Genomic DNA, 19,901 nt, shown 5'->3' with positions numbered 1-19,901 from the left:
CCTTTGACCCAGCAGGCCTAGTGAGCAGTGAGGTGAGAAGATCTCTAAATCCCCACTACCTCCCCCTAGCAATTGCCTATGCTAGGCACATAAATCTTGCCTACATACACATAGATGAGAGTGATATATTGAGGGATGATCAGGATGTTTTTACAGCAAGGAGCAAATTGTTAGAGATAAGCCTTCAGTGAGCACACAGACAGTTGGGTGGGTAAGGAGTAGAAATTTTTCATTCCCAGCCTCTAACCTAACTCCCTCCCTCATGCTGTGACCTGTCTTCATGCCTTCTGGAGACATTATTATTTCAGCAAGTGCATTTTTAAGATTTGTAAGTCATCTTTTTGGAAAAAAAGATAAGCACGTGATTGTGAGGGAGGGGTGTGTAGGATGCCTGAGAAGACTTCACCTGAAAAGATACAAATGACAGGGTAATTTGGCTTTCCTGTTGATTGTTTTGTTTCAGAATAAAGAATGATTCATCAGCCAATTACAACTAGAAGAAATGAACACATGAGTGGGCTTACTGAGAATAGAACGTCAATGTTAGCTAATAGTTGACTATTGGCTGGCTGTCACAGAGTACCTATAAGCTGTTCCTGTATGCCTATAATCAATGTGAAGCTTTAACATGAAGATAGGAGTGCTACAAAGACATGAAGCCGAATTGCAATATGACTGAGTTCTGGGATGCTAAGAACTTGGAGAATCCAGGAGGAAGACGAATGCATCTGACTGATCACAATCGTTATTGGAAGTTACACAGGGTTAAATGGGACCGAACGCTAAATATGCAGATGAGCTCTGAGTCCTAGCCTTACTGTTGCTGCTCATTTTGTGAGATCTAAAAGAACCCCCTCATTTAGTTCAGCAACAAAATGAGGTCATTAGATAAGTTCCTAAGGAATTGCCCAAACTGAGCATTTTGCATGTGTAAGCCTAAAATTTTATCAGTAGCCAAAAAGCAAAATAATGAAAATATTGTACTTTGGATCTTAGAACAAAAAGCACAAATCTGCTATGCTGTGCCACTGGGAGAGGGTGGTCTTTGAACTTCCTTTCCTCATCTGAGGTTTATGTGTCATTCCCTGAGCCCTGTACATCCTTTACCACTATAACTCCCAAATTGTACCTGCCAACATCCTGCTATCCCTCAAAGTCTAACCCAAAGATTAATTTGTCAGTGGCCTTTTTCTGACACCTACAAGCTGGAAATAAACTCCTTCTGAGTGCTTATATCACACTTTCTGTTACTCTATTATACCACTAATCAGAGGACTTTGTCTTTGTTTAGTATGTCTTTACTCTCTATTACAGTGAAATTGGAGAAAAGATCTCATTTTATGTCCTCCATGCCTTTATGTAACTAACAGATGAGAAGTGTTCAAAGTAACACATATTGAATCTTTCCAAATCAATATTACAAAGCCAATCTACCTGAAATTTTGGAGCAAGTTAACAAGGAAAGATAGACAAGTGTTCTGTTCATTGGCAACTGAACTTTTCAAATATTTTTGTCTTTTGATTTTGCCTTTTATAATTTCAGCTTTAGGAAAAAAAATCATAAAAATTATACAACTTTTTTAAAAGACAGAATCTACTGGAGACCAGGATAACTATAAAGTTCTCATTTAGCAGAGGGTCCTTAATGACCCCCACCCAAGTGCTGTGATTTAATACTCAGTTTGTTTATTCTGTTGCTTTGTTTAGAACCCAGAACTTTGCAAGCATTCTTTCACTAAGCTATACCCTCAACGCCGTAGAACAAATCCTTACATACTTATATGAAATTCCCCAATAATTGCCGTCTTTCATAACCATAGCACAATTATTACAATCATGAAATTAGTGATAGTGTAGTAATATCTGATCTAAAGGACTAAAGACCTTTTCAAAATCTAACAGTAAACTTTTTTTGGAGTGGGGGAACAGGGTCTCACTATGTAGCCCTGGCTGGCCTTGAAATCTCAGAGATTTGCTTGCTTCTGTTTTCTAAGTGCTGGGATTAAAGACCAGCAATGAACCTTTCCTTATCTAATGCGTAAATTCAAGATCAATTACTATATTAACTAATATATTGCCTTCATTTTCATAAAATTGAAGTGGCATTAAGCTTTTTCTTTTCCTTTCAGGACTGTGTCACCTTTAAAGGGTATTGGTATTTATTTTGTAGAATGTTTTTCTTTTTATTTTATTTTATTTTATTTTTTTAAATTTATTTATTTATTTATTTATTAAAGATTTCTGTCTCTTCCCCACCGCCGCCTCCCCTTTCCCTCCCCCTCCCCCAATCAAGTCCCCCTCCCTCGTCAGCCCAAAAAGCAATCAGGGTTCTCTGCCCTGTGGGAAGTCCAAGGACCACCCACCTCCATCCAGGTCTAGTAAGGTGAGCATCCACGAAACTGCCTAGGCTCCCACGAAACCAATTGGTCCAGTAGAATCAAAAACCCGTTGCCATTGTTCTTGAGGTCTCAGTAGTCCTCCTTGTCCGCTATGTTCAGCGAGACCGGTTTTGACCCTCGGTTTGTAGTCAGGATTTGCATTCTGCTAAGAATATCACAAAGGTATTATTATTTTCTCATTATATTATTTCAGGAAACAAATGATGTGAATATGTCCTATTAAAGTGATGTTAACTTTGATCATTTGGTGTGTCCGTTCTAAAGTCAGTAGTTTTTTTCTCTTAATAGTTATCTTTTTATTATTCTTTCTCAAGACAGGGTTTCTCTGTCTAACAGTTCTAGTTGTTCTGGAACTAGCTCTTGTAGACCAGGTTGGCCTCGAACTCACAGAGATCCAGCTGCCTTTGCCTCCCAAGTGCTGGGAATAAAGTCATGTTCCAGTATCATCCGGCCTCTTAATTGTTATCTTGCAGGGAAATGCTTTAACTATACAAGTATTCTATTTTTATAATGCTTCTCTCCACTAATTTTTGCATGCATGGATGAACTAGCTAATACTTTAGTAGTTTCAAAATAATTTTATTTACATTCATATTTTTCTATACTTACTAGCTGAATTTCTACTAATACAAACTTTAATTTATTTACTTATTTATTAGTTTATTTATGCAAAATGAGATTTTGTGTTGATATTTTTGAAAATTAGTAAAATACTTATTTTTCAGTTCTATAAACTATGCCAATGTGATTATTGGCTGCATTTTAAACTAAAATAATTAGTTTTATGAGTTGATGTATAATATTTTCCAATTTTGAATAATGAAAATTGCTTATGTTACAGATGATAATAGCAAATATAGGAGTCATTATAGATGAATTCCTATTTTATATATGCAATGAGATATAATCCAGCCCTGTGAGTCTTTATTTTGTTTGAACCATGTTATAAAGAGAAATTTTCTCTTCTGGTTTTATTCAGTTCTGTTTACTGACCTAAGAACAGCCTTGTGAGGCTTTTACTCCTAATTGGAGTTTCTCTACTCAAAAAGCAGGAGGGCAATTTTCCCTAAACAACCTCAAATCATGAGCACATCTAACATAATACCATGTGCCCAGTAAGTATACAAAAAAATGTTTTTGTTACTGAAGCAGGTAGCTCTGAAGCCTTGACGGAATAAAAGACCAAACTTTGGTTTATTACAAGTAATTTTCCTTTGGGACATGTGGGCCGGCATTATTTCCTTTGCCATTGTACATATTGAGTACTGAATCAAGTTCTTTGCATTTAAAACTTGTCCAGAGGCACTGCTCACAAAACAAGGAAGTAAATAATGCTGGCGTTGCTTCTAGATGAGATTGGAACACTGGTATTTGTTACTGTGCATTTCTGCCTTGCATGGAGGATACTAAACACATTCATCTCAACAGAGATCCTGATTAAATACTGATAAGTAGGACATAAGAAAAAACAGAGCTTGAGTCTGGGTCGTGACCCTTCCTGTTTGTAGGGAGTGAGCTTAGAAATTGGGAGAATGGTGAAACAGAGAGCTATTTGCATGAGCCACTTCTCTCTCTGACTCCAAAGGGCAGAAAACAGCCAACCCACAGTAGCCTTCAGAGCAATAAAGTGGAGAGAGTCATTCCTTAGTGGACAAGAAGGAAGAAGATTGCTTCTTTCCTGCTCATTCTGATCTGACCTCGGAGCTGCAGTTTGAAGCCTCGCTTCAGGTAAGTAAGGTTATTCGGTCTTCGGAGGATAAATTTTTCCTTTCTTTTTCTCTTTCTTTCTTTCTTTCTTTCTTTCTTTCTTTCTTTCTTTCTTCCTTCCTTCCTTCCTTCCTTCCTTCCTTCCTTCCTTCCTTCCTTCCTTTCTTTCTTCTTTCTTTCACTCTCTTTCGCTCACTCGCTCTTTTTTTTTTTGCTTGCTTTCTTTTCTTTTTTTTCTCCCCTCTTTTCTGAGTATGTCTATTTGCAATGCAATTCACAGGTTCCTAATTGCATGAAAAATAGGAAAGGCTTGTGATATGGTAGGCTAAGATCCAGACCCATATTTTCTATGTGTTGAAACATAAAATAAGGTATGTTGTCTTTACAAAGAGTAAATCATTTTACTTTAGCAAATTTTATATAAATGACCACTTAAGCAACTTGCTGCGGTGCCTTTCCAACACTTGGAAAACACCTGTCCGAGTCCGGACCCCTGAAGTTTCATAGTGGCTCTGGGTGGATCCAAGAATAATCGGCACCCGGGTTCCTGTATCTTTTCTCCAGTCCTAGAAGTCTATAATCTTCATTGTTCTAGTTAGAACCAGATCTGGAGATACAGAACATATTGATAAAGCTTTTTGTTTGTTGGAATTGTAAAGCCTGGGGACGGCTTTTCTAACACCTGACTATCTCATACTATCTACAAAGCTAAAGCCGCAAAACAAAAGAGAAGCAGAAGGGAAAAAGGTAAATAAGCCAATGATATAGATGTACCTTATTTAAAGGTGAACTATTAACATTGTGATAATTTAAGAAAACTGTATCACCAACATTTGTAAACTTAAGTACTGCTAAATCGTATTTTTTTTTTCTGCCTTCATAAAATTGAAGTTTTCTGTTCAGAAACAGCTGCTGTTACAGGTCTGTTTTCAGGTTTTCAGGAATAATTCTAAAGGCTAGGGTACAAACTCGATTCTTTTTAACAGATTGTTAGAATTTAACAGTTACTCACAGGAAACACAAAATAACAGGGAACAATATCATTTCAGTTGATATGAAAGCTCCAGAATTTCAGTAGCTTAGTAAAAACTAATGGGTCTTTCTTATAGAATCAGCTTCTATCTGCTTGGCGGATACTTGCTGATAGAACTGGAACACTAAGAAATTGAAGGAACAGTGTTCCTCATGAGGAAGTTTGGCAGGAGTGAGGTGGCCAGACTGTGCCTACATACATACACTCAAGGCACAACTGAGCACGTAGCTTATACCAAAGATTCTCAAATGGAGAACTCACTGGCAATAATTTTATTAAAGAAGACCAAAAAAAAAAAAAAAAAAACCCTTACACACACAATTAACACGCACTGCTCCCTTTTGAGCACATTCTGATCTAGGAGGCTTCATTTGGGAAATATATTTTTTTTTTTAAAAAAAAGTCTTGGGTGATTTTCCTGAAAGTAGACTTTAAACAAAAAAGAAAAATAAAAGCTACCAACTTAAGGCAATTGACGACACTAGGTTGGGCCCATGGGGAGTCTGTTACCCTCTGTACACTTTAAAAAAAAATCTTACTGATACGCTGCACTGTCTTGGGGCTGTTTACCCCCGTGGCTAAGTGTTATCCCTGGAGCCAGACTGTCCAGCATTCCAGTTCCATATCATTTACATCTTTGCTCAACTTTCCTTATCTTCTGAATGGAAAGAAACAGTTGCGAGTTTTCATCTCTGGGAGGTTGCTGTGAAGATTAAATGTGACAGACCTGGCAGTGCATTGAGCTTACTGTTTTGCACAGGTAATATGATTGATGTTCTTTTGTTATTTCTTGTTGCTATTGTTGTAATTAATTACTCTCTGCTTTGCCGATAGGTTGCTTATAATATAGATGAAATGAAAGCGCAAAGAGCTGCCCTGCATTGTCTTTCTGTGAACTTAGAAAACTGGCGAAATTTGAACAAAATGCCAATGCTAATTTATTTTATTGCTGATTTTGACAATGGGTATCATGTAGCAGAGGCTGGCCTAAAATTGATCCTCCTGCCTCCATCTCACAAGTGCTGGAATTAGAGGCATGTGCTGCCATGTCTAAGCCAGTTTTAATTTCTTAGTTTCTAAACCCGGGACCCAGATACTGAAGCAAGGAGAATAGATTGGCAAGGATTTAAATTCAGCCTGGGCTATATATTGAACCTGTCTAAACAAGACAAAACAAAAATCCCTGCAGCAGCAGCAGCAAAAAAATTCTTATGCCAGAGTTGGTGGCACGTGCTTGTAATCCTAGAATTTGAGAAATAGAAGCAGAAGGAAGAAGACTGCCAAACATCCAAAGCCAGCATGGCCTACACAGTGAGTTTCAGACCATCCAGCACTACGTGGAGGGAATTTGTCAAACTCAATTTATTTTCTTTAAACAAATATGTCCCATTCAAGTCAAAACCAGTTGTTTAGTTTCCTATGTGTATTATTTCCATTCCAAATTCAGTAATTTGTGGATATAGTTCAGCAGTATCACGCTTTTCTTACATGTGTAAGACCCTTTGTTTGAAATTTAACCCTACAAAACAAAATCAGTAATCGATTTCTCCAAGGTATAAATATTTTTCAAATGGGTTAACTGAAAAGGAAATTATTTAGAAGACCTGTGCTGCTTGAAAACAAAGCAAAACTTAGTCAGTTGAGTAGCTCCAACAGCGTTTGCTTGTATAGTATAGCAAACTTCACTATTTTCGCAGCCATAGAAAACTTTTTAGGACTGTATCGCTATTAAGTTTTTAATTTTTCATTAAGCATACATATGTTGTAAGTTTTTTTTACAGTAATCCTCTTTTTTATGTATCTTTAAAGGGTTTTATATTTATGTTGTGTTAACAACTAAGGAGTAAATTGCTTGTGTTTAAAATGAAGAAACCCATTGTTTATTAGGTAGAACATAAAGAAGATTTAGAAAGCAAATTTTTTGAAGTGTTATGCATTGAATTCTGGGCCACACAGATGGTAAGCAAGTACTCTACAACTGGGCTACATACTCAGCCCCCAGAAACCAAATCTGTTATCTTAGAAAGTCACTTATATCATATCATATAGGATCTTCCCTCTCCTCTTTTTGTACAGTCCTGTAGAGCAGGAGGAACCTAAGTAGATTTTTGAGTCCTTCAATTTTGTTTTGAAGTTAAAATTGTTAGCTTCCTTTCAGATCATTGACAAGACCAGAGATAAATTTGTAGAAGGAAAGGGTTTATTGCTTTTCTCAGTTCTTGGTTCAGGTGCAAAATCTAAACTCATTTTGGAAGAGTGGTGACATGTTAACAGATATTGATACTCCTTCATAGTCTCAAAGCCTATTTGTTGACATATACATTCTACTGGCCTGGTTTATTGTCACTGTGGCCTGAATCAGGACAGTGAAAAGCTTGGCTATACAAATCCATCTGACAACTATGTCAGTTATAACAGAAGCTGCAATTCCCAAGTCTCAGGGGAAGTCACGCCTTGCTGGAATGACTAAAGCAATGAGAAAGAAGCAGACAGGCTTGGGTTGCCTAGCAAAATAGCAATTTGAACACAGTGACTCACACATCATAGCAAGGGTTGGGGGAAATGAAAATAACTGATACATTTTCTTGTGTTCCAAGTTCCATTTCAATGGAAGAAATTTGAAAACAAATGAAATGATTGTGTGTAAGCCACGTTGACTATTATACACAAACACTATTCAAAATGTCCACTGTTTTTCTTAGAGAAATTAGAAGCAAGAATCTTTACTTTTCAATGTCTTGAGTTTAAATATGAGGCTGAACCTCTGGGAAAATATTAGATGAGAAAAGGTTATACTCAGGTATTTCTGTATACCATGTGTACAAAGATTATATACAAATAGATGCCTGAATGGTACAGTTTGAAAGTATTAGGAAGGTCCCTTGTTTTAATCACTGACTACCCTGTAAATTAAACACTGAGCTTGGTAGGTTATACTTGCAATCCTAGCACTCAGGATGTTAAGGCAGGAGGACTATCATGAGTTCAAGGCTAGTCAGAGGTACAGGGCTTTGTAGGACACCCTAAGCTACAGTGTAATTTTTTTTTAATCTAAAAGAACAAAAGATGATAAATTTTAAGAACCTACCTAAGAGCCCGATATTTAGTGTAAAGAAGGAAAGTAAAGCTAATTTACAGAATACAAGAACACCACAGGGAAGTGCACCCAGGTAAAGCCCCTGCCCTGGCTTGTGCAGTTGAGATGCTTACCCCCTCTTGTGGCTTTCATTTCACTCTATACTTTACTAACTGCTCCAGATGGAGAGCGAATTACCATTACTAAGGACTGGGGACACAGTCCAGAATTTAGAATGCTTACCTAGTGTGTTCATGCTCCCCTCATTTGGTCTGTGGAATTGTATTCAAAATGGCTGAATGGGAGAATACAAGCAGCACCAATTATTTCACAATAATAATTTTCCTTAAAAGTGGATATGTTTTTTATACTTTTTAGCTGTCTTTTTCTGTTTTGCTAACCCCATCCCCAACTATGGAGGCATCTAAAACATCTTCCTTAACCACTTGGTTATTACTATTTCACAATGTAAGAATTGGATATTCTTTATTACAAGTATCAAAACTTCTATACAGATGAGAAACAAACAACAAAAAATAAATTTTAGGAATGTTTATTCCAACCATCCCATTCCCCCAAGCTACCCCCAATCTCCCCTTCTCACGTTTCTTACCCCATTTCCCCTTGGCCCCATGCCACCTCATCCTTAGTTCCCAGTTTTTGCCCGGCAATCTTGTCTACTTCCCATATCCAGGCGGGTGACTATGTGTTTTCCTTTGGGTTCACCTTCTTATTTAGCTTCTCTAGGATCACAAATTATATGCTCAATGTCCTGTATTTATGGCTAGAAACCAATTATGAGTGAGTACATCCCATGTTCATCTTTTTTGGGTCTTGGATACCTCACTCAGGATAGTGTTTTCTATTTCCATCCCTTTGCATTCAAAATTCGTGAAGTCATTGTTTTTTACCGCTGAGTAGTACTCTAATATGTATATATTCCACACTTTCTTCATCCATTCTTCCATTGAAGGGCATCTAGGTTGTTTCCAGGTTCTGGCTATTACAAATAATGCTGCTATGAACATAGTTGAACAAATGCTTTTGTCATATGATTGGGCATCTCTTGGGTATATTCCCAAGAGTGGTATTTCTGGTTCTTGGGGTAGGTTGATCCCGAATTTCCTGAGAAATCGCCACACTGATTTCCAAAGTGGTTGCACAAGTTTGCATTCCCACCAGCAATGGATGAGTGTGCCCCTTACACCACAACCTCTCCAGTAATACATGAACTGGCTGTGTGGGAGCCTAGCCTGTTTGGATGCTCACCTTCCTGGTCCTGGATAGAAGTGGGAGGACCTTGGACTTTCTGCAGGGCAGGGAACCTGGACTGCTCATCATTCTCGAGAGGGAGGGGGAATGGAGTGGGGGGAGGGGGAGAGGGGTAAGGCAGTAGGGGAGGGGGAGATGTGTGGGAGGAGGGGGAGGGAAATGGGAAACGGGGAGGTGGTGATAATTTTTCAAAAAAAAAGAATGTTTATTAACCATTTTTAAGTCATGTGCTAGGAAGTGATCATTTGGATGTTTGCACCCTTACCTGAAGCTCTAGGGTATACACTCTCTCCATGATGGGATGTTGTCCCTGAACATATGCATACCTGCTTTGTATCTGGGTCACTTTATGATATTTAATGAAATGGATGGGTTGAATTGTTTATAGAACTGTCCTATCTGTAGGACTAAATAGCTCAGCATTGTAAGAAATAACTCATTTTTCCTTTTATGGAAAATAGACTTTTTTCTTTACCTTCCATTGTGAATTAGAGAATTAAAAGTTATTACCCTACTTCTTAATTCTTGTGAACTAAGCAACGATATTAACAGAGATTAAAGACACTTTTTAAAGATAAATAACTCCAAAGGCTAAAGGATTTTATTATACATTGCAAAATGTATATTATTATTATTACTGATATTATTATTATAGTATATTATATTATATTAGTTCCTAAGTTGTTTTTGGTCTCACATTTCTAATCACAGTGCTTGTTACCTGTCAAGGTCCTAGGAACTGAGTTTTTCGGGTGGCTAAATGTCAGTTGTTGGGGAGAAAAATAATTGGTAAGGAAAAAAATCCTAGAATGTAATTCCCTGAAGTAGCTTTTATCTCACATACATTAAAATGACAGTATTCGTTGTGAGGTGACTTTTAAATAAATAGCAAAGAAATTTCTTTGTGAGATTAATGAATTTTGGTAATGTCATCGAACTGCAGAATTGTGAGCCTTTCTTTTCCGCCACTGCTGGCTCAGTCAGTACCATTTGTTGAAAAAAAATAGTTTAAACTACAACACTTTATACATTTTTTTCTAGTGATTCATCCCTATAATTAGGCAACCAGACTCTAGGAGAGTAGTTTCTTTACTAATTCCAAACCAATGGGTGATTTATTCAAACTTTATCAGCAGAGAGAGCAGGCTGCAAGTCCTTCCCTAAGTCTTTTCTTGCTCTCCCAATTTCTAATCACAGTGTTTGTTACCTGCCATGGTCCAAGGAATCAAACTTTCTCAGTAGCTAAAAGCCCTTCATTGGGGAGCAAAAATTGTGAGGCAAAAATTCTAGAATGTAAGTCCCGGAAGGAGCGCTGATATTATCTCATCAATCTCCCTTATTTTATCCACGAAAATACTGAGCTCTAGAGAACTCATACCAAGTTATTAAAGAAATTGGTCTTCACAGCTTTTTCTCTTTCCACCTCATCTTCCTGTCCCTAAGCATCTTCAGTTACTTGCTTCTTTTTCCGACACGTTCCACAAACCCAGATGGCCAGCTCAAGACTTTCCTTCTGAAAGGACTTTGTTCCTAGCATTTTTCTCAATACCGCCCACCACCCCACCACCCCAACCTCCTTCTTCCCAAATAAATATCTAAATTCCCTGGGATTTATTCCGTGCTCTTAGAACCTTGCTGTAAGAAAACCTGCTAAAACTCATCTGGGAAACTAATGTTAATGGTGTGAACTGGTTAATGTGTTACTGCTTCCAGGAATGATATTTGCATTTTAACAGAGACTGGGAATTTTAGATAGCCTAGTAGGGAGTATAATTCTGGGTGGGATGTCCCTTTATCCTAAAGTCACAAGATAGAGCTCTTCATTGTACCTTAGGCTAACATTGTCACCCAGAGGGATTTGTCTGTCTGGTAAATTAGTATATAGCTATATGCAAAAGGCTTTGGACACTTTTTTTTAAGCACCACCTCTTTAAAAGCCTTCTAAAGCGAAAGCGCCCGTGAAACGGGCCCTGCACTTCATGAAGGGAGTCTTTTGTATGAACAACAAGACCTCCAGTGGATCCTGACAGGTTAGGCACCAAAACAAACTCATTTTTTCCTTTTATATGCCAAATTAATTTAACTAAAAAGTCATTTGCCTATCGGTTTTCAATGCTTTACAGCTTTATTTAATCTCTCATGACCACTAATTTTAATATAGTTTTCCTTTTTGCCTTTCCTCTGTCTCCCTCTCTCTCTAACTCTAACTCTCTCTCTCTGATTTCTTTTTCCGTTTCTTCTGTTTTTTTCCACTCTTTCTCCTACCAAGCACCTCAAGCACAGAGAAGCTGTGGACGGGTTGGCTTTGAAAGTCTTATAGGAGATCCCGCTTTTCAAAGGGAAAATTCCAAAACCTTGTGTATGGCAGAGTCGTGGTCCTGTCTTCTAGGAAAATGCAATTGATACAGTTATACTCTCTCCATCAATGGGTTCTGCATCTCTGGATTGAAATGATTGCTTACTGAAAATGCAGTTTTAATTGGATCTGTACTGAACATGTATGGACTATTTTTTTTGTCATTGTTTTCTAAGCAATTTAGTATAATCACCATTTATAGAGAACTTACATGTATTAGATATTGTAAGTAATCTAGAGATAGTTAAAGAATATGGGATAATTGAAAAAAATGAAAATTTAATTTCAGGTATTATAAGTAATCTAGAGAGGTTTAAAGTATATGGGATAGTACATGTAGGTTAATTGCAAGCATAGTACTTTTATATAGGAAACGTCAGTGTTCATGTAGTTTGGGGTTCAAGTAAATAGGATGGATATAGTCTTTAAAATGTTATTTCAAGTTATACCTTTTATGTCTAAAATTTAAAATGTCATTTTCCTCCTCTGTACAATCTTTCCTTTTCTTCTTCAGTGCTGGAGTCAGAGTTAGGACCTTGTCCATTCTGAGAAAGCACTCTACCAACTGAGTGAGATATACTCAGGCCAATTCTCAGGTAACCTTATATCTTCTTTCAAGCTTATTGTGTTTGTTATTTTTTTATTTTTTTTTTGTTTTTGTATTTCAAAATAGGATCTCATTATGTAGTCCTGGATGGTGTTGAACTTCCATAAATCCTCTGACACTGCCTCATAAGTACTAGTATGCTATCATGTCCAGCTGTTACTTACACATTTTTTTGATATGTTGTTCTGCAAGCAGGTCTTTTGTTTTCAAATACAGAGTGCCCTGAATAAATATCCTCTCACTTACACTCCTGCAGCAAGTGCTGGACTGTAGTCAAAGCATTAGAATTGCACTAAGGAGCTAACTAGTTAATGTATAAATTCCCGTTCTCCACCTTTGCTAGTGTTTTTTTACTCGGTGAGTCTAGAATGGAGCTCTGAAAAATGCATTATAAGAAAGCATCTACCAACTCCTATGACACTGATCTCAGAGCTACACTTTCTTTTTACACTTTTTCTTATGATATAGCCCAGGCTGGCACAGCATTCAAGATCTTCCAGCCTCAGCTTCCTCAGTGTTTGGATTATAAGCATGTGCTATTATGTGTGACAGACTTAAATACCAAGTGTTTTGAAAGGTTTAGTGCACTTTAAAAATGTCCCAATCTGCTGGGCGGTGGTGGCACATTCCTTTAATCCCAGCACTTGTGAGGCAGAGGTAGGCACATTTCTGTGAGGTTGAGGTCAGCCTGGTCTACAGAGTGACTTCCATAGCTACTGAGGGAAACCTTGTCTTTAAAGACCAAAAAATAAGTCCCGATCCAACAAACCGAGTGAATACTTGGTCAAATGGATTTTCCTCCTCGTTATTTTGCCTCGAGTTCTCTATAAAATAATGAAATTATGAGGGCCAGCACCGACGCATTTCTGTGCTTTTTGATATCACTCACTATGTGCAATGGACATAATTTTATCACATAGTCTCACACATGGAAATTCAATTGATGGAGGTAGAAGATGTCTTCAATATAGTCTACTAACATTTATTTTTATAGAGAGAAACTGTGGCTAGGAAGCAGAAAGTGACTAAATAAAAGCAGTACCTACACAGGACTAGTACCTAGTCTGTAGACTCAAAATGTATTACGTGTTTTTCTGAGAACTAAGTGTTCCATAGGTCAATCTTATTTCTTCCTTTGGTCCTATGTATTTTCATTGATTTATGTCAATTTGAGAGCATTTTATGAAGTTTGGAGGGCTCAAACAGGCTGAGCTATAGTTAAGGAAGCTAACAAGCAAGGGGAAGACAAAGAACAAAATAATTACAAATCTACTAGAGCACCAGACACCATCAGGGCACTTTACAATGTCTAATGCTAGGACCTGTTAGATTTTTGCTTGAAAACTAGACTCTATTTTTAAATTTTTAGATTTTATATCCTCATTAAATTTTGATAAAAATCGTCAAGTGGTGATATAGTTTCAGCTAAAATATACCAGGTATGGTGAAATGAATACTCTTGATAAAAAGTATTTTGGGCAAATTAACTTACCATTTCTAGCATTAAAAACTACAGACAAAGCTGGGCGGTAATGGCACATGCCTTTAATCCCAGATTTTTAGGAGGCAGGCAGACCGCTGAGTTTGAGGCCAACCTGCTATACAGAGCAAGTTCCAGGACAGCCAGGGTCACAAAGCAAACCTTGTCTTAAAACACCAAAACCTCAACCCAAAAAAGGCAATAAATTATTTTAATAAGCAAAGCATGCCCGATCACTTATTTAAAGTTCATTTCACAGCCCTCTGAGCCTATATTTATTTATTCAGCAATGGTAGTATAAAAACAAAAAATGGATATTAGTTATTAGATACCTTTCAGATCTATTGCGAAAGTAAAGGTAAATAATTGTTCCATCTCTTAAGCATACTTTTATCTTCTGAAATCTAAGCTACATTGATGACTGACTGTTTTTCTTATTTTGATATTTGCTGCCTAAGAGATTTTTTTAGCTCTTAATTATATTATAAAATATATTAAATACAGTAACTAATTTGAACTTTAATACATTTTATAAAGTGCCCAACTCTCTGCCAGGTACTGTGAGATTGAAAAGCAAGCTATAACACTTATACTATTCTAGCATTCTGTCACTAGCAACATGCTATAAAACCGGCCATCTCATTTTACCTTCTTTGTCTTGTCTTTTATCCCAAATATATTTTAGACAGAGCAGGCATTATTCTCATTGTAGATGATTCAAAGGAGACTATGGGAAAGATGAGGCTAAGTAACTATAATTCGTGATTTACTTGTTTCTCAAACATAAGTCTAACACTAAAGTAGAGGTCTGACACCAACAGAAATGTTCTTGTCTTCCTACCCTAGGCACTGAGCTGCTCCTTTTCCCTTTATAATCAATATTACTTTGTCCCAAGCCTGTGACCCAGTCCCTTAAGTCACCTTGCTCTTTGATAATAAATTTCTCTAAGGTGTTGGTGTTAATAAGTGTTAATGAACAAAAGCATTACCTTCTCAGGGAACACGATTTACATTTTAACTGGAGCTTTTAGAGAACAGCACTTCATTCTGTTCATATCACCACCTGGACAAAACTTTCAAATCCTCCTCATTGTCAAACTAGTTAATTTTAAAAGCATCAACCCTGTGGAACAAAGTCCCCACAATTTACTCCTAATCTAAACTTGCTAAAGCCTTTCTCCCAGAAATCTACCCCATGTGTCCAGTAAACTCGACTATTTCCTTTGCCTACATAATCCCACTAGGTTAAAACTTCTCCCCATAAATGCTTCTCTAATCTATGCCCCTCCTTCGGCATTTGCGCTATTATCAGCCAATCTTTAAAGGACTTTAGATTAGTTGGTAGAGGATTAGAAGAAGAATTGAAGCAAACAGCAGGACCAGGAGTGTCCATCCAAGTAAGAGAGTGGCAGAGTTTCCACTTTCGGAACCGGGAGGATAGAAGGGTTTTAATCAGAAGCCTTACCAGTTTCATGGCCTTGGCAAAGGCTGTGAATGGAAACGTTATATCTAGTTATCCTGGGTGGAAGACTTTTTCTGCTTGCAGCCTGTCCTGAAAGAGAGAGATTCTGAGTATCAGTGCCTCAGCAATGTAAAAACGATAGAGAATAACCAATCATAGTGCTCAGAAGGTAGAGCCCTCTAGAGTTTAGAGGTTAAACTATGTGTTTAGAGTCACGTAGCTACTAAAACTGCAGTAGAGCCAGGACTTAACTCACAGTTTACTGCTCTGGAAGCTTCCAAAGAACTTTGCCCTGTGATGATATACGTTGTCTGTGTACCCTTGGTCATCTGCCCTCATCCAGTTTTTACCCCTGCCCTAGAGTTTATCTATAACTACTCTTTAGCCATTCTCTTAAAATGACTTTCTTTCCACTCCTGGTCACAGTAAGGAAATAGGAATTCACCTTCTTAATGCACTTTAGTGCTACTTAAAGGTGATTTATTTATCTGATTAATGCACCCAAGTCTCAAGGGAGTCAGACTTTTAATATCTACATTTGTTTTATAGATCCTGGTAAGACTATAATGTTTTAGGAACAACTGTGCAGTAATAGAGTTTGTTGGTACACGACTGATCTTTAATTGGAATTCTACAGCTCTTACCTCTAGTCTTCTAATACACTTTCTTCCTTTGTGAAAATTGGTGACCTTCATAATAATCATACATTAATTGGGGAGTTAGGAATGTCTGACAAATAGCTAAAGCAAAAACATAGGATTAAAAGCAGATTTTATAATCATGAGTTACTAATTTTATGCTTCAGTTTCAAATAATATATCTTGATGCCTTAAAATATGAAGAAAAATACTCTTATGTTTTGTGCTTTCTTCCACCATTTTATGATTCTATGATATTTTCACACTTCCTTAAGTTATACATATATATGCACAAGTAATCACAATACATATTATTTACAATTTTATCAAGTTATGTTACCTTTGTAGCTTAATGTATAACCTTAAACCCTATAGTTTATTATTGAGGCTATGATTAAACAGACTAAATATTTACTACCAATCCTTTCTCTATAGTTGACATCTTCTTTTCTGTTGGTTAGTCATTCATCAATAACTATTTTAATAATATATTTTACCATTTAGTAATTGTTTTTTTTTCTCCCCCAAGGAGGATTCAGTGTTGCCATTTATTTTTAATTATTTCAGGCTTTAAAATATCTATTAAATCAAGTGCATGGACTTTCATCTACAAGTCCAGAAGTTAACAAATTGAGAAATGGGTACAGTGATTTTTTTTTTGAGGCCAGTCTGGATCACATAGCAAGACTGTCTCAAACAAACAAAATGAAAGGAAGAAAGAAAGGTACAAAAAAAAGAAGTAAGAGTAGTAAGAAAGTAAGGATGGAGGGAGAGAAGGAAGAAAGAAATTGGCAGTGAGATGGTTCAGTGGGCATTTGCTGCAAAAATCTGACAACCTGAGTTCCATCCCTGGAATGCATGTAAATGTGGAAGGAAATAACTAACTCCACAAACTGCCCGTTCACCTCCATCCATGTGCCCAGCAGCACACATTCCTATACACATATATCATAAAGTGTCATACTCACACCACATGACTACTGCTGCTAATACTGAAATTTACATCATCAAACAACTTAGCTAGTACTTTTGATTCACTCTGTGTTTTGTACCTTTATAGATACTTCTCTTTTGCCTTCTGATATTAGCTGTATCTGAAGGGATGCAACATATCTAATGTCAGACAGGTTTTTTTTTCTGTATACAGGACTTTCTTTCTGTTTTTACCTGTCCTGTTTAACATTTAATGATGCAATTGGGATTCTACTTTTTCAATTAATATATAAAATTTACTTGAATGCAGAATATAGTCTCTAGATTTACAAATCAAATTCTTGCATTAGTTTAGGAATTTTGGTTGTTAATTTATCTCGTGCTCTATTCCATTTGTAGACATTTTTTTCTTTATTGTATACCTGCTAGATCATCTCTGTTATTCCTCTGTATCATTTTCTCTTTAAGGATATTTCTTTGTCATTGTTCTCGGCACTCAATGTGGTTATAATAGAATTTTCTATTTAATTAATTTAATTTTACAAATTTTATTGAGATCCTTGTTCCTTTTAGCTTGTTACTATTCAAATATGATTTTTCCTTAATTTTTCTCTAGAATTATGAAGATTTCTGTCAAATATATTGCTTTAAACCTCCTCAGTTATATACCTAGAAATGGTATTGCTGACTCATAGTTTAACTGAAAATAATATGCTTGGAAAACTGTCTTTCTAAAGTGAAACATACTGAGGCATCCTGAGATACGTGAAAGCTAGGTGACTATACAGGATGGTGGACACATACATAGTCCATCCAGGAAGTGACAAAGGAAATGCTTTAAACTAAAACAAAAAGAAACAACTTAAAGTAGTACAGAAGAGAGATCTCTGATAAATTTAACTGTACAGTCAAACATAAGTTAGAATTATAGTTTATTTGTAAGTCTTTTTTATTTGTAAGTTCCACATACAATTTAAAAGACAAATGCAAGTGGGAATCACAATAGAAGTTAAAGAGTATATACAGAAAGATGAAATACATACAAAAGTTAAATTCATGTAAGGGAAAAGGATGGAGATAGAGCTGGACAGGAGCTGGAAATGGAGTAGAGCATTGCTAAAGTTCAGTTTTCTAAGTTAATTTGGTATCAATTCAAACTAGTTTATTATAAATTTAGTATGTTAACTATAATCCCCATGGTAACTACTAAAATAACTGTAACATATACAAAAAAGAAAATGAAGAGGAATTGAAAAGGGTATACTAGAAAATATTAAGCAAAGACAAAATATAATATAATAGGAACACACACACAAGACTGGCTTAAATAAAGGGGAAGGGAGTGTTAGTTTTCTTTAGGAATGTACCCCCCAATAGTTTGTTCATGCTCTAGAATTTCCCCAAACCCATACACATATGGACAGCACTAATTGGACTTAGAAGATTATAAAAAACAGGACATGAAGTTGGGAGGGAATCATGATTTGAGGCTTTTAGAGGGAGTAGGAGGAGGTAATGTGGGAGAGATACAGTCAAAATACAGTATATACATATATGAAATTCTTAAGGAATAGATAAAAATATATTTTAAAATACCAAAATGACAGAACTTCTAAAATCTTGCTAAGGTTTATCTGTAAATGGATCAAACAATTAAAAGACAGATATTGGCATAAAGACAAAAAAAAAACTGTGATCCATCTATATGATACTTACAAGACACTTTTCTTTAGAGACAATGTTTCATTCTGTAGCCCTGGATTGCCTGAAAATCACCATTTATTTCAGGCTATCCTAAAATTTATGACAACTGTACTGTTTCTGCTTTCTGAATGCTAGGATCACATGCATGCACCCTTATATCTAGTCAGATACTTACTTTAGTTATAAAAACACAAGTAGATTGAAAGTGAAAGGATGTAAAGATAATCCATTCAAATAACGATGCAAACAACTGTTTATATTAAAATCAGTTAAAATAGTTGTAAAACTAAGAGAAAAATCAAATTTAAAAATTTATAAATACATTGATATGAAACAATTCACAATTATAAAGCAAACATTTAAAAAAGTCATGGGTCAAACAATAACTCAATTTGGAAATTCAAAAATACTTTATTAAGAATAATAAAAATGTAAAACAGCATTCCACATGTATAAAATTTTGGGACAATTGCACTCAGAGAGAAATTTGTACTTATAAATTACTATATTACAAAATCGAGAAAGTGAGTCATGGCAGTGTCTCCCATCTGTCCTCTAAGCTACCTGTGAGAGTCAAAAACTGCAGAGTTTGACACCAGCTTGGATAGCACAGTGAGGCTCTATTTTTAAAAAAATCTCAAATTAATAGCCTAACTTTACACTTTAAGGAACTTAAAGGAGACCACGCTAAACTTAAAGCCAGTAGAAGAAAGGAACTACAGACTATGGCAGAGATAAATGAAATAGAGAAAAGAAGCTATTTGTAATCCAATTGTGAGGTGAAGAGAGGGAATACATTTTTGAGAGTTACTTTGTTATCAGAACTGTACACACAATAATTCTGTTTATTGCAGAAAGCAACCTCATGAAAGAAGTATGTCATCACCATTTTACAAAGGAAGAAATCATGGCTCAAAAGGTTTAAAAATTTGCCCAACATCAGGTAGTAACTTGTCAAACCAAATTTAAATCTAGGCATGGGCTGGTGGCTCAGAGGATACTAGATGTAGGTGTTAAAACAGAGAAAGAAATTCTGAGACAACTCCCTTCTAGGGATGATGATGATGACTAATTTTGCTACTACAAATAAACCCAGGGTATTATGCATGTGCACTCTACTACTGAGCTCTATTTCCACAGTTATCCTTAGATTGTTTTCTTATGTGACTGAATTGACTGTGGTGTTTAACAATTAATATTGAGAAGCCAGAAAAAAACCGATTTAGCAAAGGAA

General features: G+C 36.2%; 1 protein-coding gene across 5 annotated transcripts in view; it reads left to right on the top strand.

Moving 5' to 3' along the window:
* The first annotated feature begins 3,977 nt into the window (after window positions 1-3,977).
* Rps6ka6 (ribosomal protein S6 kinase A6) overlaps window positions 3,978-19,901 on the top strand; it is a 181,690-nt gene continuing 165,766 nt past the window's right edge. For 2 of the 5 annotated variants that reach the window (XM_050127556.1, XM_050127558.1), the window contains exons 1-2: window positions 11,369-11,517; window positions 12,358-12,439. The gene's annotated coding sequence lies outside the window, so the exon portion shown is untranslated. Of the gene's footprint in view, window positions 4,128-11,362; window positions 11,518-12,357; window positions 12,440-19,901 lie in introns of those variants that run through there. The other 3 variants (XM_050127561.1, XM_050127559.1, XM_050127557.1) reach the window with 3 other exon arrangements.

The sequence above is a fragment of the Alexandromys fortis genome, unplaced genomic scaffold, assembly GCF_014885135.2.
Source record: "Alexandromys fortis isolate MF-2015 unplaced genomic scaffold, M_Fortis_MF-2015_v1.1 scaffold_188, whole genome shotgun sequence".
Lineage (NCBI taxonomy): Eukaryota > Metazoa > Chordata > Mammalia > Rodentia > Cricetidae > Alexandromys > Alexandromys fortis.
This window is presented reverse-complemented; position numbering and strand designations above follow the sequence as displayed.